Raw genomic sequence first — 21,903 nt, 5'->3', positions numbered from 1 at the left:
CCAGTTAAAGTTGAAAAGCCTATTGCCCATTCTATACACGACTGGGATTCCCTGTGGCAGGGCTTGACCAATGAGTTGAAGGATGGTGCAATAAAGATGGCAAATAGGATGGGTGCAAAAATACAGCCCTGCTTGACCTCTGTATTGACAGTGAAGGGTTCTGATTCAGCACCACTATTGCTGAATACAATGGTTGACATGCCATCATACAGTGGCCTCAGTATTTGTAATTACTTGTCAGGGCAAAGTATAGTATACTGTACTTGATAGTATACGCCGGAGAGCTTGGTGCTCTACCATATCAAATGCTGTTGTCAAATCTATGAAAGTCAGGTAGTGTCACAATGGTGGGGCGTTGGGAGCAAGGGTGGACCCAAAAGCAAGACACATCTTGTGAGGTTACTTAGATTTAGTTTATTTACGATACCAGGAGAGCTAGGCAGGAGCAGGAGTAGCGAACTGGACAAGGACTGAGGACTACGACTAGGCTGGGACCGAGGGTCTGGGCTAGGACTCGGAATCGGCTCCCAGAACTAGAGGAGACATGAAGAGGCTAGGGTATGGACTCCGAGCCCGAGACTTGGCAAGGGCCCAGTACCTGGGTCTTGCCTCGGGCTCGGACCCCAGAACCAGGCATGGACATGACATGGGCTAGGGAGAGGAGGAACATGGAAAACAGAGCCTCAGTATCGGGAGAGCAGGTACATGGAACCATGGACACATACACAGAACACAGAATCGGGATCCCTCCTTGGGTACAAGACATAGGGCTGGGACTCGCACACAGAACAGAGAGCCGGGACCCCTCCTTGGGTACAGGACATAGGGCCGGGATGCATGACCCTCTGTGGGGCAACGGCAAGATGGCCTGACCTACCCCACGGAGGTGAGGACAAGTCAAAACATGACAGGAATCACAGACCGCCAGGGCCAGGACTTGACTCAGAACTGGGAAGCCACCAGGAACAGGACTTGACTTAGTGCTTGAATGCTGCCAGGGCCAGGACTTGACTTGGTGCTTGACTGTGCCAGGACCAGGACCTGACTTGGTGCTTGAATGCTGCCAGGGACAGGACTTGACTTAGTGCTTGAATGCTGCCAGGGACAGGACTTGACTTAGTGCTTGAATGCTGCCAGAGCCAGGACTTGACTTGGAGCCTCTGGGTAGTGGCGAGCTCTCGACTCGGCCCGGGAACAGTAGGCAGCGGTTCTTGATTCCATCCGGCGGGTTAACTGATGGACCCACCTTGATGAGGAAACCTCGCAGGCTCGCCTCGTCGAGGTAACTGGACTGGGTTGCTCCGGTGAGGAAGGGCGAAATACCAGCACTCGCTTCGGCAGAGACTAGGCTTGCTCCGGCCAGATGACATCGGCACTCCATGCCTTTGATGACTTTGCAGATGCTCCCGCGCCAAACGGCTGAAAGCCGGAGACTATAAACTACTGGTTCAGCCGAGCATTGATTGCCTCTAATCACCAAAGCAGAGGGACACGGGTAAAACAGGGAATCAACGGTTCAGATCATAACATAAACAAGGTAAATTTAAAGGAACCCCGATCCGGACCATGACAGGTAGAGGTTTCCCTTGTTCACAACATTTTTCCTGCAATTGGTGTGCTGTGAAGACCGGTACCTCTAGATAACCTTGTGGTGCAACAGTAGTGTGCAGAACAGTGACTATGAATGCACAACATGTCGGACCTTGAAATGGATGGGCTACAGCAGTAGAGAACCATGAGCATACATTCAGTGGCCACTTTGTTAGGTGCAGTATACTGTATATATAAATATATATAGTGGATTCTGGGTAATTGCAGTTGCCACTTATTAGGGCCATCCATTAAGGAACAAAAAATAGTTGAGGATAGCTGGGATTCCCTTCATTTATTTGGGACACTATGCTGCTTAATTGGGACAGGAGACGTGCAAGCCTGTGTCGTCTGGCAGTGAAGCGCGGAAGATTTAAAAGGACAGAAATCCTGCTTTGGGTTTGATTTGAAGAAGGAAGTCTGAGAGTTGGAGCGGGAGTGCGGAGGAAGACATTTTTGAATTTTTCGGGGTTTTTTTCCATCGGCGTTCAGAGAGGCGGGACTGCGCAGGCGTGTGACGTCGGGCAGTGAAGCGCGGAAGATTTAAAAGGAACAGAGCCTCATACAGTGGGCAGCGTGGTTTGTGGGCGGCAGAGTGAGCCGGGAGCAGAGTGAAGGCTTAAGGCTTCGGCTCAATGGGCTTAGGCGGAAACGGGCGACGCGGGGAAGGTTTGGTATTCATTTTCTGTTGTTATTTGAGGAGAGGGGCAGTATGAGTGTGAGGGCAGTTTGTTGTTCTCGGTGCCGGATGTGGGAGGCCCTGGAGTCTCCAAGACTCCCGGACATCCACATCTGCGCCAGGTGCGCCGAGATGCAGCTCCTAAGGGACTGCGTTAGGGAACTGGAGCTGCAGCTCGATGACCTTCGTCTGGTCAGGGAGAGTGAGGAGTTGATAGAGAGGAGTTACAGGCAGGTGGTCATACCGGGGCCACAGGAGGCAGACCAGTGGGTCACGGTTAGGAGGGGGAAGGGGAAGAGTCAAGTAATAGAGAGTACCCCGGTGGCTGTGCCCCTTGACAATAAGTACTCCTGTTTGAGTACTGTTGGGGGGCACAGCTTACCTGGGGGAAGCAACAGTGGCCGTGCCTCCGGCACAGAGTCCGGCCCTGTAGCTCAGAAGGGTAGGGAAAGGAAGAGGAGGGCGGATGTAATAGGGGACCCGATAGTAAGGGGGTCAGATAGGCGATTCTGTGGACTCAGTCCAGAGACCCGGATGGTAGTTTGCCTCCCTGGTGCCAGGGTTCGGGATATTTCTGATCGTGTCCAAGATATCCTGAAGTGGGAGGGTGAGGAGCCAGAGGTCATGGTACGTATAGGTACCAATGACATAGGTAGGAAAAGGGAAGAGGTCCTGAAAGGAGAATATAGGGAGTTAGGAAGGGAGTTGAGAAAAAGGACTGCAAAGGTAGTAATCTCGGGATTACTGCCTGTGCCACGCGACAGTGAGAGTAGGAATGCAATGAGGTGGAGGATAAATGCATGACTGAAGGATTGGAGCAGGGGGCAGGGATTCAAGTTTTTGGATCATTGGGACCTCTTTTGGCGCAGGCGTGACCTGTACAAAAAGGATGGGTTACACTTGAATCCTAGGGGGACCAATATCCTGGCAGGGAGATTAGCGAGGGCTACTGAGGTGACTTTAAACTAGAATGGTTGGGGGGGTGGGAATCAAATTAAAGAGGCTAGGCGAGAGGAGGTTAGTTCACAACAGGGGGATGGGAACCAGTGCAGAGAGACACAGGGGTGTAAAATGAGGGTAGAAGCAAAAAGTAGTAAGGTGAAAAGTAAAAGTGGCAGGCCGACAAATCCAGGGCAAGCATCAAAAAGGGCCACTTTTCAACATAATTGTATAAGGGCTAAGAGAGTTGTAAAAGCGTTCCTGAAGGCTTTGTGTGTCAATGCAAGGAGCATTCGTGACAAGGTGGATGAATTAAAAGTGCAGATTTTTATTAATGAATATGATATAGTTGGGATCACAGAGACATGGCTCCAGGGTGACCAAGGATCGGAGCTCAACATTCAGGGATATTCAATATTCAGGAGGGATAGACATGAAAGAAAAGGAGGTAGGGTGGCATTGCTGGTTAGAGAGGAGATTAAAGCAATAGAAAGGAAGGACATAAGCTGGGAAGATGTGGAATTGATATGGGTAGAGCTGCATAACACTAAGGGGCAGAAAACGCTGGTGGGAGTTGTGTACAGGCCACCTAACAGTAGTAGTGAGGTTGGGGATGGTATTAAACAGGAAATTAGAAATGTGTGCAATAAAGGAACAGCAGTTATAATGGGTGACTTCAATCTACATGTAGACTGGGTGAACCAAATTGGTAAGGGTGCTGAAGAAGAGGATTTCTTGGAATGTATGCGGGATGGTTTTTTGAACCAACATGTCGAGGAACCAACTAGAGAGCAGGCTATTCTAGACTGGGTATTGAGCAATGAGGAAGGGTTAATTAGCAATCTTGTCGTGAGAGGCCCCTTGGGTAAGAGTGACTATAATATGGTGGAATTCTTCATTAAGATGGAGAGTGACATAGTTAATTCAGAAACAAAGGTTCTGAACTTAAAGAAGGGTAACTTTGAAGGTATGAGACGTGAATCAGTTAAGATAGACTGGCAAATGACACTTAAAGAGTTGACGGTGGATATGCAATGGCAAGCATTTAAAGATCGCATGGATGAACTACAACAATTGTTCATCCAAGTTTAGCAAAAGAATAAATCAAGGAAGGTAGTGCACCCATGGCTGACAAGGGAAATTAGGGATAGTATCAATTCCAAAGAAGAAGCATACAAATTAGCCAGAAAAAGTGGCTCACCTGAGGACTGGGAGAAATTCAGAGTTCAGCAGAGGAGGACAAAGGGCTTAATTAGGAAGGGGAAAAAAGATTATGAGAGAAAACTGGCAGGGAACATAAAAACTGACTGTAAAAGCTTTTATAGATATGTGAAAAGAAAAGGATTGGTTAAGACAAATGTAGGTCCTCTACAGACAGAAACAGGTGAATTGATTATGGGGAGCAAGGACATGGCAGACTAATTGAATAATTACTTTGGTTCTGTCTTCACTAAGGAGGACATAAATAATCTTCCGGAAATATTAGGGGACAGAGGGTCCAGTGAGATGGAGGAACTGAGGGAAATACATGTTAGTAGGGAAGTGGTGTTAGGTAAATTGAAGGGATTAAAGGCGGATAAATCCCCAGGGCCAGATGGTCTGCATCCTGGAGTGCTTAAGGAAGTAGCCCAAGAAATAGTGGATGCATTAGTGATAATTTTTCGAAACTCTTTAGATTCTGAGCGCTGAATGCTGAGCAATTCTTTTTCAATTTGGGCAGACCTTGTTTCTGGATCTAAGTCCCTAAGCCTCAAAGACTTGTCTGAGTCTAGCGTCATGCTCTTGTTTAGATGATCCCCAAACAATAATATCATCCATGGAATTATCTACGCCCTCAATGTGCTCATATAGCATGTGAATGGTTTTATGGTACACTTCAGGAGCTGATGCAATTCCAAATGGAAGCCAGAGAAAACAGTGTCTAGCAAAAGGAGTGTTAAAGGTACACAACTTCAAACTCGGTTCATCTAGTTTCAGTTGCCAGAATCCAGAGGATGCATCTAATTCACTAAAGTACTTTGTATTAGCAAACTGTGACATAATTTCTTCACAAGTAGGCAATTTGAAATGCTCTCTTTTAATGGCTTGATTCAAGTCTCTTGGATCTAAGCAAATCCTCAGTTTTCCATTTTTCTTATCAACTATAACAAGCAAATTGACCCATTCAGTTGGTTCATCAATTTTTTTTATGACTCCTAGCCATCCCATTTTGTCAAGCTCTGTTTTCAGTTGATGATGTAATGCAAAAGGTACTTTTCTACATGGATGTACTATGGGTTGCACTGTATTGTCAATTTTAATCGTGTGCTCTCCTGGAAGACAACCAAGCCCTTTGAACGAGTCCTTGTACTCTTTCATCAAGTCACTGTATTCTGACTCTGTTTCACTGTCCAGGACTAATACTCTTTTCACCAAATTCAGTCTCTCACAGACAGATAAACCCAGTATTGACTGTACTTTAACAAAAACAACAGGAATTCTGCAGATGCTGGAAATTCAAGCAACATACATCAAAGTTGCTGGTGAACACAGCAGGCCAAGCAGCATCAATAGGAAGAGGTGCAGTCGACGTTTCAGGCCGAGACCCTTCGTCAGGACTGTACTTTCTTTGGCACCACCACAAATGAAACCATGTGCACAGTAATTTTTGTGATACTTTTGCCACACATGTTCCTTTAAATGGAATGTCTGCACCTGAATACCCAATCACTTTTATATTTGTTTTATGTAACTTTAGTCTTGGCTTCCATGCATTAAACTCAGATTCTGCAAGAACATTTACTTGTGCTCCAGTATCAAGTTTAAACAGAGTATTGCTTTGGTTCACTTGCAATGGAATTGTCCAGTCATTCTTACTTTGTTTGTTTTCACAAAGCACATCTATATAAGACTCCTCAAGTTCATTTTCAAACACTGCATTTACTTGTTTTATTTTCTTTCTACTTCTGCAACAGCGTGAAAAAATGATTATTCTTACCGCAGTCATTGCACATTTTGCTATATGCTGGACACTGTTTTGGCCGATCCTGCACCTACAGTGATCACATAGCTTTTTTCTCTCAGATGACGTCTTGCTTTCTGTTGGTTTTGTTGTCGTTTTACTTTTTTTAATATGTTCGCACTTTTTTACAGCGTTTATGTTGCAGTTTTCCATGAAAAGGTCTTTAGCCTGTGACGTGACAATTTCCGAAGCTTTGCAGAGCATCGAAGTTTTTTCCAAGTCTAAATTTTGTTCTCTTAACAGTCTTTCTCTCAGACCATTATCCCGAATGCCACAAACAATTCTGTCTTTAATGAGAGAGTCTGTTAGTTCTCTAAACTCGCATGTTTTACTCTGGTGTTTCAACTCAGAAACATATTGATCAATTGTTTCACTGGATCTCTGCACACATGTAAAAAATTTATGCCTTTCGTACGTCACATTACACTTCGGTATACAAAATGCATCAAATTTGTTCTCCGCTATGTTCCCAGACAATTGAAGGGTTGGTGGAGGTCGCAGCCCTTCCATTTGTAAAATTGTTAGTAAACACCAAAACATTTTGAACTCGTTTTTATCTTCGATTCTCCCATGTTAGGAAACGTATTATTCTTCCAGACTGACCTCTGACAACATGTTTTGTTCTTGATATTTATACGTACCTTGGGTTACTAATAAAGAAACATTTTCTGAAAGAAATAGAACTTTTACTTACAGCAACAACCAAACCACGTTTTTACAGTACCATGTTCTCAATCATTCTATCATTTCTGCGCCTGCTCAGAACTCTCTCTGGTCATGTTCTGACACGTCATATCACCACAGTCACCGACTCTATCTTAGACAGATCGTAGCTACTCCATCCCATGGCAGACATCTTGCAGAACTGGCACTTATCCAGGGAAAGTTTTAACCCTTCAGCTTTCAGGCGGCCCAGCACCTTCAGTAGCCTCACTTTGTGATCCTCCAAGGTGGACCCGAACACTATGAGGTCATCCAGGTACACCAATACCTCAAGCAAGTTCATATCTCCCACCATTTTCTCCATGACGTGCTGGAGAGTCGTAGGAGCTCCTGATATGCCCTGGGGCATCCATTCAAACTAGAAGAATCCCAGTGGAGATATGAATGCTGTCTTCTCTTTATCAGCCTTACACATGGGGATCTGGTAATACCCACTTCTAAGTCCAGCACACTGAACCACTTTGCCCCATTCAGGCAGGACAGCATGTCCTCGATTCTCAGGACTGTATTCTGGTTGGGGACTATACACCTGTTCAGAGTCCGATAGTCCATACATATATGTAGCTTCCCATTCTTCTTCCTGGCCGCCACTATTGGAGGCACGTAAGGGCTTCTGGACTCAGTGATGATCCCAGCTTCCTTCAACTTCCGCAGATGCTGCGGAACATCCTCCGTCTCTGCAGGCACCAGTCACTGCGATCTTTCTCTGAACGGGGTGTCCTCTGTCACCTGGATAGTGTGGCGAGTGCTCTTAGAACAACCTGCATCAAACTCGTCAGTAGAAAAGACATCTTCCAGCTTCAACATTTTCTCTATCAACCTCTTCTTCCAACCTCTAGGTACTGGGAAGACCCCAAAGTTGAATGACTTGGCAGTCATCTTTGCTCTTTTTGGAGAGAGCTTCTCCCTGGCTTGTCTCACAGGGACACTGGACATTACCATCACCAGGAAGTGGTGTGCCATTGGCATCCCCTGCCTGAGAGTGACCTCTCGCTCTAAAGTGTTCCTGACACTCACTGTCATCCTGTTCACCTGTACAACCGAGGGCTTCTGCAGTTTGGGCCTCACCAGTACCCCAGCAGGTAAGATTGACTCCTCTTCATAGTCTTCCGGAGCATCCTCCAAGAGGGCCCTGGCCTCAGGTATTCCGGGGAATTTGGGGTTTCCCATCACTCTCACTACTTCCCCAGGCCATAATATGACTGGTTTTGACTGGGTGAACCACACAATCCCTCGTTTATGCTCGTCATTCATCCCAGCGTGGCCACGCACTTCCTCAAAAACAGCTCAGAACAATGTTTTCAGAAAGGACAATGTGTTCAGAACTCTCTCTCCAACTTTCTCCTTGCAGGCTACCACTAGCCTCCTCAGAATAGGGGTATTTGTCCCCCACAAGAATTGAAGCTTCGTCCTTCTCTGCTGGTTCCAGACAAACCAGCACTAATGTGTCAAGGACCTCGGCTACTTCTGCATCTGACTCCGAGAACTCCAGCTTCAATGACAAGTAACCACCGTACAGATAGTCGTCCGTGCCAAGACCCCGGATCTCTAGCGCACTGAGTGGCATCAATGGGAAATGCGTCAAATACCAGTTCTAAAACAAACGGTACAACAGAGTAACCCGAGAGCCAGTATCAATTATGGCTCTAACATAAATACTCTCAATCTGTAGCGATACACTGGAGTTTAGCCCCACTAAGCTTTCAGATATAGGATATTTTGCTTTAGGGTGTTCCTTTATATATTGCTGGGAACGTGTGTCTCCCAAGGTGCCAGGCCATTCCCTCTCTGGGTCTCTCCGCTTAGGTACCCGGCGGCTCACTCTTCGAGGGTTTTCCTGCCCTTCACACTCCCGCCTGATGTGTCCCACTTCACCACAGTTATAACAGACAATCCTGGTCTCGCCCCTTCTCGCAGGACCCCATTCACTTGCAGCCCTCTTTTCAGTCTGTCCCCTTAGGGTGTCCAACTCCCTGTTGGCTTTATTGTGCGGGGTGGCCGCACCCACCGATAACAACTGGGACAGCTCTGCCACAAGATCCTTTACCACTCACCGGAGTGGGTTATCAGCAGTCACCTCAGCCAAAGGAACCACTACCGAGGGCTGTACCCTGCTGACAGAGGCCTCCTGCGCCTCCATTGCATCCTCCTCCTCTCTTACTTCTCTGATCAGCTCAACAAACGAGGGAAGGGGGTACATCTTACGAAACATTCGGAGACCCCAAGCGATCAGGTCTGGCACCTGGGCACCTTTTGCTACTTGGTCCATTCTTAGCTGATACACTTCAGCTGTTTGAATGGCTCCCCTATACTGCAAGCAACTCAACTGCCTCCTTAGTCGGAAAACGTAGGTGGAAAGTTTCTCCCCCTTCTCCTAAAACATGTTCCAAAACCCCGTCATATGCTCCTTTGGGCTTCTCGTCTCACCAAACACATTTTCCAGTGCTTGCATGAAGCCCTCAGACGTAGCAAGGGGCTCTGTGCCTTTACGGATTTCACTATGTCAGCAGCTGGCCCCTTCAAACTTTCAACCAGTCACTGTCTTTTACGTCATCAGAGCACTGCCACTCATCAGCATCTAAGAGGTCTGCTCTGCGCAAGTCTCATACTCCTCTTCCCCCTCAGGGGTGGGCTTCACCCCTGAGAACATTCTCAGCTCTTGATAGCTAGGACCCTCTGCCTGTGCACTGGGCCATTTATTCGCCAGAGGGGTAAGGGTTGATACGAACTCAGAATTCTCACTCTTCACTGGGGGTCAGGGACTCATTAAACATTTCAAATCTGACCACTCCTTCTCCTCACTCCAGAGAAACAACAGCAACCTGTCTTTGAAGTCTCCGCTCCCAGCTACAGGAGACTCAGCTTGCAATTCAGCCCACTCTCCTACATTCCCCTCCTCCCGGAAAGCATGGACAGCTCATAGCCCCTCCTCTCCCAGCGCCCCAATAGTACCAGGCAGTTCCACTGCCATTACGTCAGCGCTAGTCTGAACTAGAACAAAGTCTTTGCCCGCCATTTTATCAAAAGTCTACTCAACCCCTGCAACATCCATAACCACATATCGTAATCACTTCACCGAACAATAGTTTAATACGGACTTAAACACACAACCCACTGCTCAGGCCAATCACAGAGAATCCAACGAAATTGACCCCAAACAAGCCCCCACAATAAAGCACCCTGCTTTCCTTGGCTGCGTAAGTGTAGGGAAGACGCACTCAAGTCCTGCCAAACTCGTGAGATTGAGATGACCCCGGTTTGTGTGTATGCTGTGTAATTTGCTACCCTGCTACAAACTAGTGCCATGAAATAACAGACAGCACACTGCATACGATTAAAGGAATTATTTTTATGAATCTTAACTAAAGGGTTAGTAAAGAATAACAAAAAGAAAAGGGCCCATTTTAATTAAACAGTCAAATGTGCACAAGCTGGAGCTCAGCCTGAACTTCTCAGTCGCTCACGTGCTGGGTGCTCAGTCGGTGTGAAAGCCCACACCACCCTCCGAACGTCACTCGCAGTCCAAACGGGTCTCCCACCGGATCGTATGCTAGCACCAGTTCTCCCCAGCATCTTCTCTTTTCATCTCCCGCTGAAAGAAAAGCCCCAGACCAGCATTATTGTCTCTCATTGAACGTAGGTGCTCAGCAAAACAGTCTCCCAATCTATGCCAGGTTTCACTGATATCAGGGTCGGCTGGTGGCGTAATGGCATCAGTGCCAGACTCCAGGGCAAAGGCTCCCAAGTTCGAATCCAAGCCCGGCCACCCCCCGAGCACGCTTTCCATCTGTGCCGGGTTGAGCGTCGAGCTAGCCAATCGACCTCGTAAAAAAAAAGGGGTCGAGTCAGGAACGTTCATATTGTGACCCGGTTAATCCGAAAGGAGACCAATCCTGACACCATGCTCCAGACAAGAATGGCTGACTGTCTGGTGCGACACCATAAAAAAAAGATATACAGGAGGCCATGCTGGGAGCACTAGATACAGTAGATGACTCCAGTAGACTCACAGATGAAGTGTTGTCTCTCCTGGTAGGACTGTTTGGGGCCCTGATTGGTTGTGAGCCAGGAGGTTCCAACGAACCAAAACACTTTCAAAGTGCCTATTGCACAACCTCTAACTCCGACTCCAGTCTGGACCTTGACCTCCAGGCCAGGTCTTCACACACTGCTGTTGGATCCTGGCTCCACTTACCCCACCACCACTCTGCAATTTCATGTCTCTCAGGTCCCACCACTAGCTTTTGAGCCCTCGGAGACTCCATATTCCGCCCACCTCACCTTCCCTGATCACCCCAATCCTCCCCTCTCCTCAGACACTACCAAACTTCTTCCCCCTCCGATCCCAGCTCTCATCCGCGCCGGGCTTTCACCATTCCCTCTGAACTTTCCCTCTCTGAGGCAGAACGTTCTGTCCTCAGTAAGGGCCTCACCTTTGTCCCCCTGTACCCACACCTCAGTGAGTTCCGTGCCTGCCATCACGGTTAGCTCTTCTTCTGCTGCCTCTGTCTCCAAGACTATTTCTTTGGCAAGGACTCTCTAACCCGCACCAGTGACCCCTTCTCCCATCTTCAACCCTCTTCCTCTTCCTGGACACCCCACCCTGGTCTTCTGCCTGCTCTGGATCTTTTCATTGCCAACTACTGATGAGACATCAACCGTTTTGACTTTACAGATCTTCTCTCCAATTCCAACCTCACTCCTTCTGACGCACTGCTCTCCACTCTCTCCGCACTAATCCCAGCCTCACTTCCAAACCCGCAGATAAAGGGGATACTGTAGTAGTCTGACGGACTGAACTCTACCTTGCTGAGGCTAGATGACATCTCTCAGACACCTCCTCTTACTTACCCCTTGAACACGAGCCAACTAAGTAGCACTAGGCCATTATCATCCGCACCATCACGGACCTTATTAACTCTGGGAATCTCCCTTCCACTGCCACCAACCTCATTGTTCCCTCACCCTGCAGCTCCCATTTCTACCTCCTACCCAAGATCCACAAGCCTGCCTGTCCAGGTTGACCAATTGTTTCTGCTTGTTCCTGTCCCACCTAACTTATATCTGCATACTTTGACTCTGTTTTAACCCCCCTGGTTCAGTCCCTTCCTACCTACATCCGTGACACTTCACGTGCTCCGGATCTTTTCAATGACTTCAAGTTCCCTGGTGCCAATCGTCTCATTTTCACCATGAACATCCAGCCCCAATACACCTCTGTCTCCTATTAGGAGGGCCTTAAATCTCTCTGCTTCCTTCTAGATAACAAACCTAACCTGTTCCCCTTCACTACCACTCTCCTCCGTCTGGAAGAACTGGTCCTTACTCTCAATAATTTCTCTTTTTTCTCCTCACACTTCCACCAAACAGAAGATATAGCCATGGGCACTTACATGGGTCCCAGCTGTGCCCGCATTTCTGTTGGCTAAATGGAACAGTCTATGTTCCAAGCCTACAGGGGTATCACTCCCCAACTTCTTCTACGCTACATCGACAACTGCAATAGGGCTACTTCCTGCACCCGTGCTGAGCTTGTCGACTTCATTAACTTTGCCTCTGACTTCCACCTGGTCCATTTCCAAAACCTCACTCCCCTTTCTCGATCTCTCTATCTCTATCCCTGGAAGCAGTTTATCTACTGATATCTTTTATAATCACACTGATTCTCACAGCTACCTGGACTACACCTCTTCCCACCCTGTCACTTGTAAAGATGCCATCCCCTTCTTTCAGTTCCTCTATATCTGTTGAATCTTTCCTTCCTCCACCATCAATGCTGACCTCACCCATATCTCTTCTATTTCACGTGTAATTCCCTGGCTAAGATTTCTACTGCTAATGCTGTAGCTTATTTCATTTAGTAGCTTTCTGTAGAAGTAATGTGTCCTGCTGATAGCATGTTTGGGTTTCGGCTAAAGGGGCTATGATGTTCAACTTTGGAATTTTGTGTCAGCCAATCAGGGTGGTGGAATTGAGAGAAGGTTCTAGAGAAAGCTGGATGGAAAGAGATTTGTGACGGACGCTGGTGGGGATTGTAGTCTTTTTGGCGGGAGCTGCAGAGAGGACAGGAGGGAAGATAGCTGAGGATGTTGTGGGAAGGAGAGTCCCTATTGCACAAAGTGCTTTGTGCATATGAATGGCTCCAAGGAGGAAGGGCCAAAACTCCTGAGGAAGTGCCCATTTGTTCAAGATGGATGTCAAGTGAAGCTCAGAATGTGGTGTGTGCTTTCACACAGACCGTGGGTCCAAAGCATGAGTAAAAAGATAAGTTCAAGGTGAATTCCAATGATGTGCACATTTAGACTGGTTTAACTGTAATGAGCCCTTTTATTTTTTCCCATTTTCTTTTTCCTACTAACTATTCAATAAAGCAGAAATTTGTAAATATACTTACTTTATAATTTTATGTGGTGTACAATGTCATTTCTTGCTGACCGATAATTGTGTATGGGCAGTATTTACACAGTATTCGCTGAAATTGAGGATTCTTTAATCGGAACATCATGACATTCCTGTTTGGTTGAACCAAAATCATATCAACTGTAGTGCCTATTGTTTATGAAAGGTGGCCTTCTCACCACTGAGTACCATGGCTGTAAGCGAGGCTAGCAACAAGCCAAGTTTCCATACAAACCCGGTGAGGGACTGTAAGCACCCCATCCTCCCTGCACTTCACCAGGGATAGGGTTCCTCTTGTCCTCACCTACCACCACAGAAGCCTCTGTATCCAGCACATAATTCTCTGTAACTTCTGCCATATCCAACGAGATCCGACCACTTTCTGCTTTCCGCAGGGATTGCTCCCTATGCGACTCCCTTGTCCATTTGTCCCTCCCCGCTGATCGCCCTCCTGTACTTACCCTTACAAGTAGAACAAATGCTACACCTGCCCCCATACCTCCTCCCTCACTACCATTCAGGGCTCTGAACAGTCCTCTCAGGGGAGGTAAAACTTCACCTGTGAGTCTGTTGGGGTCATCGACTGTATCCGGTGCTCCAGGTGTGGCCTCCGACATATCGGTGGGATATAGATTGGGAGACTGCATTGCTGAGCACCTGTTTATTCCTTTCCATGGATACTGCCTGACCTGCTAAAATACCTCAGCACTCTGTGGGTGCTGCTTGGATTTCCAGCATCTGAAGAATTATTTATGTTCAATACCTTATCGTTTTGGTCAGAGTCCCTTTATGTGCATAAACACTTGTGCCTAGCTTCACTTTACAGACATGCAATCAATCCCTGCGTATAAACTACCTTATTTATTGTGTTTTTTGATATTATTATGTTTTTTATCTCTTTGTGTTTTATTTTGTGCTGCATCGGGTCCGGAGGAACAATTATTTTGTTCTCCTTCACACTTCTGTATTGGAAATGACATTAAACAATCTTGAATCTCGAATCTGAATCTGAACCCCAGATTCAGAAGCATGTGGCAAACTAGCTTGAGATTCATTTTCTTGCAGGCATTTATAATAAAGAAATGCAACAGAATTTATTAAAAATTATACATAACAAAGACTGACAAACAACCAACATGGGAAAGAAAAGAAATTGTGCAAGCAAACAAACAAATAAATAAATTATACTGAGAACATGTCTATACTACTAGACTAAACATGACCAGGCATCATCACTGAAAAAGACAGCAGATTTTGTCATTGAAACATGGGTTGTAATCAATGCCTGTACCTGGCTAGAAGCATGAGAAGAGTTTATTCATCATAAGTTTGTCATACTTTGCGTCAGTATTCACTACAGAGAAGGACCTTGGCGATTGTAGGAATGGCTTAGAGCGGACTGAAAAGCTTGAGCTTGCAGACATTAAAATAGAGGGTGTGCTGGAGATTTTGGTAAGCATCAAGTTTGATAAGTCACTGGGACCAGACAGGATGTACACCAGGATACTGTGGGAGGCAAGGGAGGAAATTGTTGAGCCTCTGGCAATGATCCTTGCATTATCAATGGGGATGGGAGAAGTTCCAGAGGATTGGGGGGCTGCGCATGTTGTTCCCCTATTCAAGAAAGGGAGTAGAGATAGCCCAGGAAATTATAGACCAGTGAGTCTTACTTCAGCCATTGGTAAGTTGATAGAAAAGATCCTGAGAGACAGGATTTATGAACATTTGGAGAGAGATAATATGATTAGGAATATTATGCATGGCTTTGTCAAAGGCAGGTCGTGCCTCACGAGCCTGATTGAATTTTTTGAGGATGTCACTAAACACATTGATGAAGGTAGAGCCGTAGATGTAGTGTATATGGATTTTAGCAAGGCATTTGATAGGGTACCCCATGCAAGGCTTATTGAGAAAGTAAGGAGGCATGGAATCCAAGGGGATATTGTTTTGTGGATCCAGAACTGGCATGCACACAGAAGGCAAAGAATGGTTGCAGATGGGTCATATTCTGCATGGAGGTCGGTGACCAGTAGTGTGTCTCAGGGACCTGTTCTGGGACCCCTACTCTTCATGATTTTTTATAAATGACCTGGATGAGGAAGCGCAGGGATGGGTTACTAAATTTGCTGATGACACAAAGGTTGGTGGTGTTGTGAATAGTGTGGAGGGTTGTCAGAGGTTACAGCGGGACATTGATAGGATGCAAAACTGGGCTGAGAAGTGGCAGATGGAGTTCAACCCAGATAAGTGTGTGATGGTTCATTTTGGTAGGTCAAATATGATGGCATTAATACCATATTAATTGTAAGACTCTTGGCAGGGTGGAGGATCAGAGGGTTCTTGCGGTCCGAGTCGATAGGACACTCAAAGCTTATGCACAGGTTGACTCTGTGGTTAAGAAGGCATACGGTACATTGGCCTTCATCAACCATGGGATTGAGTTCAAGAGCAGAGAGGTAATGTTACAGCTATACAGGACCCTGGTCAGACCCCACTTGGAGTACTGTGCTCAGTTCTGTTCGCCTCACTACAAGAAGGGTGTGGAAACTATAGAAATGGTGCGGAGATTTACAAGGATGTTCTCTGGATTGACGAGCATGCCTTATGAAAATGGTTGAGTGAACTTGGCCTTTTCTCCGTGAAGCAACGGAGGATGAGAGGTGACCTGATAAGGGTGTATAAAATGATGAGAGGCATTGATCGTGTGGATAGTCAGAGGCTTTTTCCCAGGGCTGAAATGGCTAACACGAGAAGACACAGTTTTAAGGTACTTGGAAGTAGGTACAGAGGGAATGTCAGGGGTAAGTTTTTTTATGCAGAGTGGTGAGTGTGTGGAATGGGTTGCCGGCAATGGTGGTGGAGGCGGATACAGTAGGGTCTTTTAAGAGACTCTTGGATAGGTGCACGGAGATTGGAAAAATAAAGGGCTATGGGTAACCCGAGGTAATTTCTAAAGTAAGTACATGTTCGGCACAGTATTGTGAGCTGAACGGCCTGTATTGTGCTGTAGGTTTTCTTTGTTTCTAAGTTCTATGCTTCTATAATGTATGTTGTTTACCTGGATTTTCAGAAGGCCTTTGACAAGATGCTGCTGATGAGGCTCCCAACAAAGATAAGAGCCCATGGTATTATATGAAAGATGCTACAATGGATAGATTACTGGCTGACTGGCAGGAGGCAAAGAGTGGGCATAAACCTTTTCTGGTTGGCTGCCAGTGACTAGTGTGTTCCGTAGGGATCAGTGTTTGGACTGCTTCTTTTCATGGTATTGATGGCTTTGTGGGCAAGTTTGCAGACAATACAAAGATAGGTGGAGGGGCAGGTAGTTTTGAGGAAGAAGGGAGTCTGCAGAAGGATTTAAGAGACTGGTCAAAGAAGTGGCAGATGAAATACAGTGTAAGGAAGTGTATGGTCATGCACCATGGTAAAAGGGATAAAGGCAGAGACTATTTTCTAAACAGGGAGCAATTTCAGAAATCCGAAGTGCAAAGGAACTTGCAGGTTGAGTCGATGGTAAGGATGGCCAGTACAGTGTTTGCTTTCATTTTGAGCAGACTAGAATATAAAAACAAAAAAGTAATACTGAGGCGTTATAAGGGATTGGTCAGACTTCACTTGGAGTATTGTATGCAGGTTTGGGCCCCTTATCTAAGAAAGGATGGACGGCAATTGTGAGGGTCCTGAGGAGATTCACAACAATGATTCCTGGAATGAAAGGTTTAGTGTATGAGGAGTGTCTGATATCTCTGGGCCTGTACTCTCTGGAGTTTAGAAAATGAGGGGGGATCTCAATGAAACCTATCTAATATTGAAAGGTCCAGATAAAGCGCATGGAGAGGATATTTCTTTTAGTGGGGGTGTCTAGGACCAGAGGGCACAGCTCAGAATACAAGAACATCTCTTTAGATCAGGGATAAGGAAGAATGTTTTAGCCAGAGGGTGGAATTCAGTGCCACAGATGATTGTTGAGGCCAAGTCATAGAGTATATTGAAAGAAGAGGTCAATAGGTTCTTGCCGCCAAGAGAACCACAACCTTGTTGTGGTTTGGAGGCTTGTGTGTCTCAATGACCCAGAGAGCTATGCTGGCTGAAATCAGGGATTTGTGTTTTGGCTCTTGGCAGGGTCACCCATGCCAAAACCAGTCAAAGAGTAGAGGCCAGACTAAGAGTGGTCCACCAATCCTCCAGGTTTGGGGGTTCATCTCAGGGCTGACAACTAAAACAATCTGTTATGGAAACAGCAATGAAGAAACCCTCTACCTCTGAGTGAACAAGGACAGGCAGAGATGGAGGACTTGCACTGCTGCCCTAAATGCCAGTGGTGTAACAGGCAGTAGGTAAGAGATAGGTTCTTGATTAATAAGGACATCAAAGATTACAGGGCGAAGGCAGGAAAATTGGGTTGAGAGGCATAATAAATCAGCCACGATGGAATGCAGGAGGAGACTCGACTGGCTGATGGCCTAATTCTGCTCCTATGTCTTAAAGTCTTATGTTCTAATTTGCTGCCACATTCATTGTAGAGCAAAACCTGCGCTGATTGCTTTGTATTCTTATTTTTATAAATAAAATTTATTGTTGGAATAAAAAAGTGATTCCTTTAAGATTTTCGAATAATAAGTTCTCCTGCAGCCCATATCTCTGACACTACCCTTGCCTTTGGGCGCAGCCTCTTGCTCCTAGTTACCTGCCAAGGGAGAACATTACTAAAGCTCCCGTAGATAACAGTATTGAAGGCAAACCTAAGCTCAGCACTCATTCACCCAGTCTCTGCACGTTGATTATTAATGTGGTCTTCCTTATATCAGGTTGAAACCTCATTATGTTTCATTAACGTTTAACAACATTGCCCTCCCCCTTTAGGAGCAACTGGGCTGTACCACTGATGGGAAAACATAACCAGAAACAGGACATAATTAAAATGGCACTCCCACTGCTCCCCCATCATTTAACAACCTGCAGGGGAATGCAGGAACATTTCTCCAGATCTGCAAGAGTCCTGAACAATGTTATCAAGTCAAGTTAAATCAAGTTTATTGTCATTTAACTATGTACATGTATACCCTCAAATGAGATGATGTTTCTCGAACCAGGGTGTAAAGCGCAGTAGTGCGTACACATAACACACAATAATTTAGGATAGTAAAGGTAAAATCTACAGATGAATTACACATAAATAAATAAAGTGCAGAAGAAAGGATCCAGTGCTTTCCTGGCATATATGATGAATAAACTCTTCCTCGGCTTACAGCCAGGTACAGGTATCCATTTTAACCTGATTCTAACCGGTTAAATTTGACACCTGTATCTGGCTGGAAGCCCAAGAAGAGTTTATTCGTAAAGTGCATAAATTAAATATTGACAGGTACATAACAGATTAACCAGTGACACTTCAAATACGATGTGGCAGGGAGTTCAGAAGCTGAATGGCCTGGGGGAAGAAGCTGTTTCCCATCCTGACCGTTCTTGATTTTGTGCATCGGAGTCTCCTGCCTGATGGTAGAAAGTCAAAGAGAACGCTGGATGGATGGGTGGGATCCTTAATAATACTAAGGGCCCAGCATACACGGTGCTCCTGATAAACATCCCCGACGGATGGTAGGGAGACCCCTATGATCCTCTCAGCTGTTCTTACAGTCCTTTGTAGGGGCTTCTGGTCCAATGTTCAACTGCTCCCATACCAGACGGAGATGCAACTTGTCAGGATGCTCTCAATGACGCTCCTGGAAAATTTAGTTAAGTTGGGGAGAGCCTTGCTTGCCTCAATCTGCTAAGGAAGTGGAGACACTGCTGTTCCTTCTTGTTCAGGGAGATGATGTTCAGGAACCAGGTGAATTCATCCATAAGGTGAAGTCCCAGGGACTCGGTGCACTTAACTCTCCCCATGGAGGAGTATATATTTCCAGAGGGGGATGGTTTGTCTGCACCTTCCTGAAGCCCACAATCATTTCCTTGGCCTTTTCCATGTTCAGGCTTAGGTTGTTGTTCTCACACAGTCCACCAGCCTCTGTACTCTGTACTCCGACTCGTTATCGTTGTAGATGAGGCCAGCCACTGTTGTGTCATCTGCAAACTTGATGACACGGTTTGAGCTGAGTCCTGCGACATGGTTATGCGTCAGCAGTGTGAACAGCAGCGGGCTGAGCACACAGCCCTGGGGAGTGCCAGTGCTCAGAGTAACAGGACTAGAGACATTGCTGGCCACACGGACTGTCCGCAGCCTATCTGTTAGGATCCCAAATCCCATTACAGTGGGAAGTGTTGAGGCCCAGCAAGAACAGTTTCCCCACCAGTTTCTGGGGCGTGATGTTTTTAAATGCCGAACTGAAGTCTATAAACAGCAGCTTAGCATACGAGACCCCATTTTCCTGGTGGGATAGAACAGAATAGAAGGAAGAGGGTATCATCAGTGGATCGATTTGAGTGATAAGAAAACAGGAAAGGATCCAGTGTAACTGGGAGTAAGGCTTTATGTTGAATATATCCGTCAGCACCTCAGTTAGTTGGGCTGCGCAGTCTTTCAGAACCCAACCTGGTACATGATCAGGCCCCACAGCTTTGCGTGACTCTGGCCAGGATATTCCTCACCTCAGCATCAGCCAGGAGTGTCTGCTCCTCTGGGGAGAGGGGTGCCTTCCTTGCCAGCACTTTGTTCTTTGCATCAAAACCAGGCATAAAAGACATTCAGCCTGTCAGAGAGTGAGGCATCTTGGTCACAGATGCACAGAGTAGACTTGTAGTCTGTAATCCTCTGAATTCCCTGCCAAATGCGCCTCGTGTCTCGGGTATCACATAAGTGGTTGTATATTCTCTGAGAATGCTCCCGTCTCGCCTTGCTGATGGAGTGGGAAAACACAGTTCTTGCTTCCCTGAGAGCTGTCACGTCCATCAATATAAGGGCAGCATCAAGATCTCTCAGCTGTGCACAGACCTCTGCAGTAAGCTATGGCTTCTGATTTGCCCTCATCCGGATATGTTTCCTGATGCTAACATCTTTAGTACACTTCTTCATGTAGCCGGTCACAGAATCCACATATTCCTCGGTTTCCATGGTTGCCATGGGTAGCAGCCTCCCTGAACATTCTCCAGCTTCTATTTTCAAAGCACTTCGTTCTTGTCTCTGTAAGTCACTGAAGAACTTAATGCCTTACTCAGTTTGAAGCAACCTACTTCATTGATCACTCTATGAGGCACATTCATCCTGAGAAAGGACTTTATATTTGAACACCACAGACACACTAAATCTTCCCCAGAACATCAGTATCTGCTGGAGGACAGATTCCTAGAGGACCCTTGACAGCCCCGGCAACAGAAAACCTTACTTCATTCCGAAGTGTGCAGTAGAGTAGCATAACAGTTAGTGCAATGCTTTACAGTGGCAATCAGGGTTCAATTCCTGCCACTGTCTTTAAGGAGTTTGTACGTTCTCCCTATGATCATGTAGGTTTCCTCTGGGTGGTCTGGTTTCCTCCCACATTCCAAATATGTATGGTTAGGGTTAGTGAAACTTGGGCATTCAATTTTGGAGCCAGAGGTAAGGCAACCCTTGCGGGCTGTCCCGAGCACAATCCTCAGACTGTATTGGTCATTGGCATAAACAACACATTTCACTGTATGTTTTGGTGTTTGATGTACACAGGACAAATAACTAATCTTTCTCTTTAAATGACGCTCATCAGGTCTGTATTATTTGATGATACCATTGTGCACACTATATCCCTATTTTTCTGTCCACACTAAAGATTAATTACATAACCACATATTAATTTCACGGATGAGCTACCAATTGCTCCTGAAAGAGATTAACATTTCTTTTGTGTACTCTATTGCTCAACACACAAACACATCACACATATAGAAGTGGCTAACAAAAGATTGCTTCAGCATTACGAGCAGCAAACAGTACTGATCAATGTTAAACATTGACATACAACATCAACAGTACAGTGCTTCAAAACAAATGTGCTCCGTGATGGAATTCCAAGCTCCCATCTCACAAGTTGAAATGCATCACAGCACTTAGCATGGCATAAGTCTTCAGTCCTTATCTGACTATAAAAGATTAAAGATTAGTTTGATTTGTCACATGTACATGGAAACACACAGTGAAATGCATCGTTTGCATTAAGTCAAATCGGCGAGGATGACACTGGGCAACTTGCATGTGTTGGCACCAACATAGCATGCCCACAACTCACTAACCCTCACACTGACTGTATGCCACTTGGAATGTGGGAGGAAATCGGAGCTGCCAGAGGAATCCCATGCAGTCAGGGGGAGAACGTAAAGATTCCTTACAGACTGCGGCGAGAATCGCACCCCTGCAAAGTGTTGCACTAATCGCTCCTTACCTGATCACCCTATATGCAAGAGAGGATAGAGAAATAGAGATTTGTGAATCAGAATGCTGCCAGCCAGCCAGGTTCCATTGATACTGCAAAGTCCATTAAACCAAGTAAATGCAAATCAGCATAAAAAACTTACACGTTAAGATGGCAAATACAGGATCAATGAATTTTTTTGCTTTGATCAAACACAATAATCCATCATGGAGGTAGAGCATGTTCATTAT

Source organism: Mobula hypostoma, chromosome 1 (genome assembly GCF_963921235.1).
Source record: "Mobula hypostoma chromosome 1, sMobHyp1.1, whole genome shotgun sequence".
Taxonomy (NCBI): Eukaryota; Metazoa; Chordata; class Chondrichthyes; order Myliobatiformes; family Myliobatidae; genus Mobula; species Mobula hypostoma.
Note: the sequence above shows the minus strand (reverse complement) of the source record.